Raw genomic sequence first — 7,511 nt, 5'->3', positions numbered from 1 at the left:
TGAGTCTGTGGTGATTACACATTTCAATCCTTATTGCTTGTATTTGAATTTTTTCTGTCCTCTGTTTGATGAGGTGAGTAAGGGGCTTATTGATTTTATTTAATCTTTCAAAGAACCAGCTTTTTGCTTTTCTAATTCTTTGAATTGTTTTCTTCAACCAATTGAATTAATATTTGCTCTAATCTTTATGATTTCCTCCCGTCTTTGGGTTCTCAGTTTGTTTGCTCTTCCTTTTCTAGTTGTTGAACGTGCAGCATTAGGGTATATTTTTGTTCCCATTCTGTTTTCCTAATATGTGAGTTTACAGCTATGAATTTCCCTCTGAGAACTGCTTTCATAGTATCCCATAAATTATGATAAGTTGTGCTTGAATTTTCATTGAATTGTAGATTTTGTTGAATTTCTTGTTTAATTTCATGTGTGACCCATTGGTTGCTGAGTAGGGTGTCATTTCATTTCCATGTATTTAAGGTTTTCTTCTAGTTTCTTTTGTCATTTATTTCCAGTTTCATTTCAGTGTGGTCAGATAATGTGCATGGGATAATTTTTGTGTTCTTACATAAACGTAAGCATGACCTATGGACCAGTATGTGGTCTATTTTGGAAAATGACCCATGTGCAGCTGAGAAAAGTGTGTATTCGGCTGTGTTTGGCTGGAACACTCTGTATATGTCCACTAAGTCCATTTGTTTCATGCTCTGGTTCAGTTCTGTTATTTGTTTGCTAATTTCTTGTCTGGTTGACCTATGTTTTGGAGATAAGGGTGTGTTAAGGTCTCCTGTTAAAATTGTGGTATTGGATATTAGATTTTTCATATCCATTAAGATTTGCTTTATATAGTTTGGTGCTCCCGTGTTTGGTGCATACATATTTATGAGTGTTACCTCTTCCTCTTGAATTTTTCACCTAAGCAGTATATAGTGGCTTTCTTTATTTTGCTTGATCATTGTTGGTTTGAAGTTGAGAGTGTCTAAGAATAGGATTGCTACCCCTGCTTTTTTCTGAGGTGCTGGGGCATGTAGTATTGTGTTCCATCCTTTAACTTTTAGCCTATGAATGTCTTTTTGAGTTAAATGTGTTTCTTGTATACAACATATTGTTGAATTTTGTTTCCTAATCCACTGTGCCAGTCTATTTCTCGTAATTGGGGCACTGAGTCCATTTACATTGATGGTTAGAATTGAGATGTATTGACTTACAGTTGCCATGTTATTTACCTGTTGACATTTAGTCCTTTTTCTCCTGTGTTTAATTGCTTGCCCAATTTAGTTGGTTGCTTCTGATCTCATTTGTGGAGTTCTACTCATTTTCATCCCTCTGTAGAACATCTTTCACTAGCCTGTGTAGGGTTGGCTTTGTCATCATGAAATTCTTTAGGTGTTCTTTGTCATGAAAGTATTTCACTTCTCCATCAAACTTGAAAGAGAGTTTTGCAGGTATAGTAGTGTGGGCTGAAATTTGGTTTCATAGAGGAGTTGAAGTACTCTGCTCCATGCTTTTCTTGCCTTCATGGTTTGTGAAGAGAAGTTGGCCGTAATTCTGATGGGTTTTCCTTTGAATGTGATCTGCTTCTTCTCTCTAGCGGCTTTCAGTAGATTATTCTTGTGCTGAATTTCTGGGATCTTGACTATTATTTGTCTCGGTGTGTTTTTCATGGGGTTGAGGTTACTTGGCGTTCCGTATGCTTTGGTTACCTGAATGTGAGATTGTTTCCTCATATTTGGGAAGTTTTCTGCTGTTACTTCTGCCCATATTTTTTTAATGTCATTTGTATCGACTCCTTCTTTCTCATTGATGCCTATTAGTCTCACATTGTTCACCTTTGCATCATCTTGCGGGTCACAGATTATTCTTTCCTGCATCCTTGTTTTTTTAAGAGATCCTTTCTCACGTTTTCACTAGCTGCACCAGCATCTTCAAGATCTGAAACTCTGTTTTCACATTCAGTTAAACGGTTTTGCAGGCTTGTGATTGAGATTTTAATTTCCTCTATATCTCTTTGACTCTGCTTCATGCGATCTATTTCTTTCCTGTATTGCACATTCCAGGAATCCGTCATTTTTCTAATCTGCTCTATTTTTTTTTATCAATGTCTTCTTTAGAAGCATTTATAAATTCTTTTACTGCAGTGTATTTTTCAGATTGGGTTTCCTTCTTATGTTTCTGTAGTTACCTCTTTACTTCAGATGCTATGAGTTTTGAGAATTCTTTTTTTATTTCAGAAAATAATTGTGCTCTGAGTTCCTCTATAAGTTTCTGCTGCTGTTTATTTACCATCGATGCTCTTAATTCACGCATTTGTGCTGAGCTAGTGTCCTCTGCATTTGTTCTGGTTTGGTATTGGGTTTTCTCCATGTGTTTCTGCATTTTATTCTTTACTGCAGATATTATTAATTCAGTGATTTCTTTTTTTATTTCCAATCTGAGTTCCTCCATATCTTTCTGCAGCTGTTTCTTTATTTCAGAAGCCATCGATTCATTGCTTTCAGCTGTGTGATTCCCAATTTGTTCTGTTTAGTGTCCTCTGCACTTGTTATGGGTGGGCTTGGGTTCTGAGGTTGCATTTTGTTCTTTTTCATCATTTTGTGTAGCACTTTCTTCTGACCCTTGTTCTAGATCTTCACTGTAGTTATAACCTTAGCACATACTGAAGTTCAAGTACAGATCTACAAAGTTTGAATTTATCCAGCTGTGCGTGTCTTGGGTCTGGCTGCTCTGCTCAGCTCCTTCCTGCTGCTGCTCTTTAGGGTGAATCTGTTGTGCCCCTCTGGCAAGATTTTCTGCTCCTGGACTAGCTGGGTGGTTCTATCCTCTATACTCTCTGCAGGGATTGCAGCTGCAGGGTTACACCCCAGTTCTGTATGCCAGGCCTTAGCTGAGCCTGGAGGGGACAAGTTGGAGTAGGTGGGAGAGGCAGCTTTTCCACACACTCATTTGGTCTGGGCTAGGACTGGGTCTAGGGGTTCCCAGAATGCGGCAGAAATTCCTATTCGGCAGGCGTGGTGGGGAAGGTGCTGCGGTGTGGTGTGGGGTGTCCCAAGGGGGTGGAAGAGGGTCTCACCCACACTGAGCTTGGGCTGGGACCAGTAGTAGGTCCCACTGGTGCAGGGTAGCAGGAAGCTCTCCCACACACTCACTGGACCTGGGCTAGGACTGGGTCTTGGGTTCCAGGAAGGCGGCAGAAATTCCTACTTGGCTGGTGGGATTAGGGAGGTGCTGCGGAGTGGTGAGGGGCGTCCCAAGGGGGTGGAAGAGGGTCTCACCCACGCTCCACCTAGGCTGGGACCAGTTGTCGGTCTCGCTGGTACTGGGTAGCAGGAAGCTCTCCCACATACTCACTGGACCTGGGCTAGGACTGGGTCTAGGGGTTCCTGGAATGCCGCAGAAATTCCTACCTGGTGGGTGGGGTGGGGGAGGTGCCTTGGAGTGTTGGGGTCGTCCCAAGTAGGTGGAAGAGGGTATCACCCACGCTGTGCCTCGGCTGGGACCAGTAGTCGGTCCTGCTGGTGCAGGGTAGCCAGAAGCTCTCCCACACATTCCTCTTTCAGCTTGTCACACTAGGGAGACAATATGAAGTTTATACATGTGAGTCTGTCCTATTTTACATATAAGTATAAGTTGCAATCTCAAGTTGCACCCATAAACGTATACAAATCTCCAGTTTATCCTTCTTAATTGCTGAGTAGTATTTCATTGTATAAAAAGACCACATGTTCTTTATTCATTCTTAGTTGATGGACATTTGGGATGTTTCCAACATCTAGTTTTTAGAAACTGTGCTGCTACAAACATAGGTGCCCATATATCTTTGTAATACAATGTTTTGATTCTTTTGGAAAGATACACAGAAGGGGAATAGTTGGGTCAAATGGGTTCTCCAATCCCAGGTTTATTTTTTTGTTTTAATCCTTAAAAAAATATTTCTTGGTGGTGGGAGGCTGTTGGCTGCCGGTGGTTGTGCAGTTGTAGTGCTGTGAGGTCTGCGGGTGCTGGCAAATCGGGCCAAGGATGTAGAGTGGCTGTGCCTCACAGAGCATCTGATGTGAGCTCAGGTGGAGTAGAGCGTAGGGGGTGCTGGTCGGGTGTGGTGGGAGGAGGAGTTGGCCAATCGCTTATAAATGGCGCCTAAGCAGAACCCAAAGCCCAAGTTCCAGGAGGGTAAACAAATACTGTGCTTTCATGGCCCCCTTCTTTATAAAGTAAAGTGTGTAAAGGTTGCCATACAGGACAAATAAATAAACTACTTTATACACTACATTGGTTGGAATAAACATTGGGATGAGTGGGTTCCAGAGAGCATAGTGCTCAAGTATGTGGACTCCCATCTGCAGAAACAGCGTGAGGCCAATCAGGAGCAACACACAGAGGAAAGATGAGGGGCTGCTCCAGGAAAGAAGACATCTGGTCTGCAACAGAAACATGTTGAAGTGAAAACTAAAAAGAACAAGTAAAACACCTCTGGTAATGGAGATGGTTGGCAGGACCAGTGAGGCACCTCAGCCTCCACAGAAGAGGGCCCAGATTGATCCTACTGTTGAACATGAAGAAACATTTATGAACAGAACTGAAGTTAAAGTAAAGATCCCTGAAGAGCTAAAGCCATGATGTACTGATGACTTGGACCTAATTACCAGACAGAAACAGGTCTTTTATTTTCCTGCTGAGAAGAATGTGGACTCCATTCTAGAAGATTATGAAAATTATAAGAAATCTTGAGGAAACACACATAATAAGGAATATGCTATTAATGAGGTTGTAGCAGGGATAAAAGAATAATACTTCAACATGATATTGGGCACTCAGCTCCTCTACAAATTTGAGAGACCATGGTACACCGAGATCCTTGGTGACCATCCTGATGCACCCACGTCCCAGGTGTATGGAGCACCACATCTGAGATTATTTGTACTAATTGGAGGAATGTTGGCCTACACACCTCTGGATGAGAACAGCCTTGCTTTGTTACTGGGTTATCTTCATGATTTCCTCAAGTATCTGGCAAAGAATTTGGCAACTTTGTTTAGTGTCAGTGATTATGAAGTGGCTCCTCCTGAGTACCATCGGAAAGCTGTGTGAGGTGCACTCACTGGTGTTTGGATCTCTGCTGACATGTTTTCGTTCCTAGTCTTTCTCTTGTACAAAAGACATACTTTGAAGATGTTAGTTTATGACAGAGTTGATGTTTGTTTTGTTAGATTTTAAACAGAAAATAAAAGGTTACAACTCCTTTCTTCTCCTTTTTTTTTCATTTTGAAGTTGCTACCAGTGTATTCAGTGATGGACAACAGAGAGACATGGTGGAATGTTTCATTGCCTAGTTGACAAAGCTGCCTTTGAATGCTGGTGGTTCTATTCCTTTAGCTGTATGTACTTCTATAATATGTGTTAATGCTATATGACAAAATGCTCTGATTCCTAGTGTGAAAGGTCCAATTCAGTGTATGTAACTGAACACACACATCCACTTGTGCTATTTTATTTTATTTTATTTTATTTTTTAATGATGCTGAAAGGGGCTTTCCTTTGCAAGTCATTTATGTTGTTCCTTAGGCATTTTACCTATGCTCAGGTTGTTTAAGGATGATGAATTGTTTCATGTTTTTTTTTTTTTTTTGATAGCTACAATCATGTCTTTCATTTTTTATTTATTTATTTTGGTACAGGGTCTCACTATGCAGTTCAGACTTGTAGTGACCCTCCTATTTTCATTTTTTCCCTAATTTTATTGATAGACAAATAGCAATGAGACAGTTTCAAATCAAATTGGTAAGACAGATTCAATAATTAACACATTGTATACTGTCTTCCTAGTGGTTATTTGCTGTGTAAGATGGAGACATGATATCCTATTTACAAGCACTATTACAACAAATCACTCTATTCATTAAGAGAATGCAACTATATATCTATCCTAACCATTTTGAATACACAGATACAAAATGGACTTTCATTTATATATCCCCTTTTTTATTTAGTTCAATCATTTGAATATTATAGGTGTGTTAACTCAGTAAAAATATTCTAAAAGAGTCTAGTAATCCATAATAGTATTGGGTCTTCCACTTGACTGGCAGTGTCAGAAATTGTTGACCTGAGTCCCGTGCAGCTCAACATGACACCATGGCTTTACTTCTTGTACTTTGTTTTTATACTTTTCTGTTGGATGGTTAAGACCAAGGTAAAGCAGGACCTATGCAACAAGAGTTGTCGCTTTTGGATCTCATAAGGTCTGTGAAATCCCCTCAGGATTTATCCTGAGATCCTGTACCTCAGATTGTAGAACCTTTGTCAGTGTCAGCCATATGGATGAGTCATGGCCATTGCTTGGCCAATGTGCTCCCTGTGTTTCACGGTTTTTGAGTTTGTGTCTAATGCACATTTTAATATCACAGATGTCATGCGTTGTGTAGCTACAGTTTTCTGGAAAAGTCAATCTTTTAGGAATTGTTTTTCAGATCTTCAATAAGTTTTTTCTTTAAATTTCAAAGAGCATTTGCTTGTGTGGGTGTTACAAAAATTATTTATGTTGTGTCTTGTGATTAGACTCTTGGTTTTTCAGATGGGTATTTGATTTACAAGTTTGCTTTTTTGTGGAATAAGAAGCAACTTCCGTAGTTTGCTCTTTTGAGTACCTAGCTCACAAGATGCTCTCTATTTTTCCCAGATTGTTATAAAGTTAAACATTAAAGTCAGTTTTACATGTATGAAAAAAATATTTATTTGGTGCAGGATTTTGCTACTCAGCTTGGACTTACAGTAAGCTTCCTGTCTCAGTCTACCCAGTGCTAGGTTTATAGGTGTGTGTCACCACATCCAGTTTTTGTGGCCTGCACAGTGCACAGTTCACAGTACTGGGGAGGGAACCTGAGTCCTTGCACTTGCCAAGTAGGAGCTTAGACTGCCAAGCTATCTCCTCAGCCTTTTTGATGAGTTTCCACACTGATTTCCATAGTGGTTGCACCAGTCTATGTACCTATGAACAGGAAAGAAGATTCCCTTTTCCCCACAGTCCCTCCAGCATTTGTTATTGGTTGATTTCTTGATAATAGCCATTCTTTTCAGGGTGAGATAACATCACATGTTGTTTAAACTTGCATTTCTCCAATGACCCATTAGACTGAACATTTTTATCATATATTCACCTCCTGTTTGCATTGTTTCATCTGAGAAGTATTCATTTCAGAAGCCAATTTTTGGATTAGGTCTTTAAATGTGAGAGGTCTGATTTTTTGAGTTCTTTATATGTTCTCAATAGTAATCCTTTGCCTGAGGACCAGCTGATAAACATTTTTTCCTTACATTGTGAGTTGTGTGTTCACTCTATTGGTGTTTTTTCTTGTTGTGCAAAAGCTTTTTAATGAGATCCTAGTTGTTGATTCTTTGTAATAGTTCTTGTGTGATCAGGGTTTTATTCATGAAGTCTTCGTCTCCACAGATGTCTGCAAGAGTTTTGCCTATTCTATCTCCAAAAGATTTCTATTTCTATTTTAATACTTAGATCTTTTATATTT

The 7,511-nt window shown here is 39.7% G+C and overlaps 1 pseudogene; it reads left to right on the top strand.

Moving 5' to 3' along the window:
- Positions 1–4,118: 4,118 nt before the first annotated feature.
- On the top strand, positions 4,119–5,076 carry LOC101589893 (annotated as a pseudogene).
- The last annotated feature ends 2,435 nt before the right edge of the window (positions 5,077–7,511 follow it).

Source organism: Octodon degus, unplaced genomic scaffold, assembly GCF_000260255.1.
Source record: "Octodon degus isolate 3935 unplaced genomic scaffold, OctDeg1.0 scaffold00028, whole genome shotgun sequence".
In the NCBI taxonomy this organism is placed as follows: domain Eukaryota; kingdom Metazoa; phylum Chordata; class Mammalia; order Rodentia; family Octodontidae; genus Octodon; species Octodon degus.
This window is presented reverse-complemented; position numbering and strand designations above follow the sequence as displayed.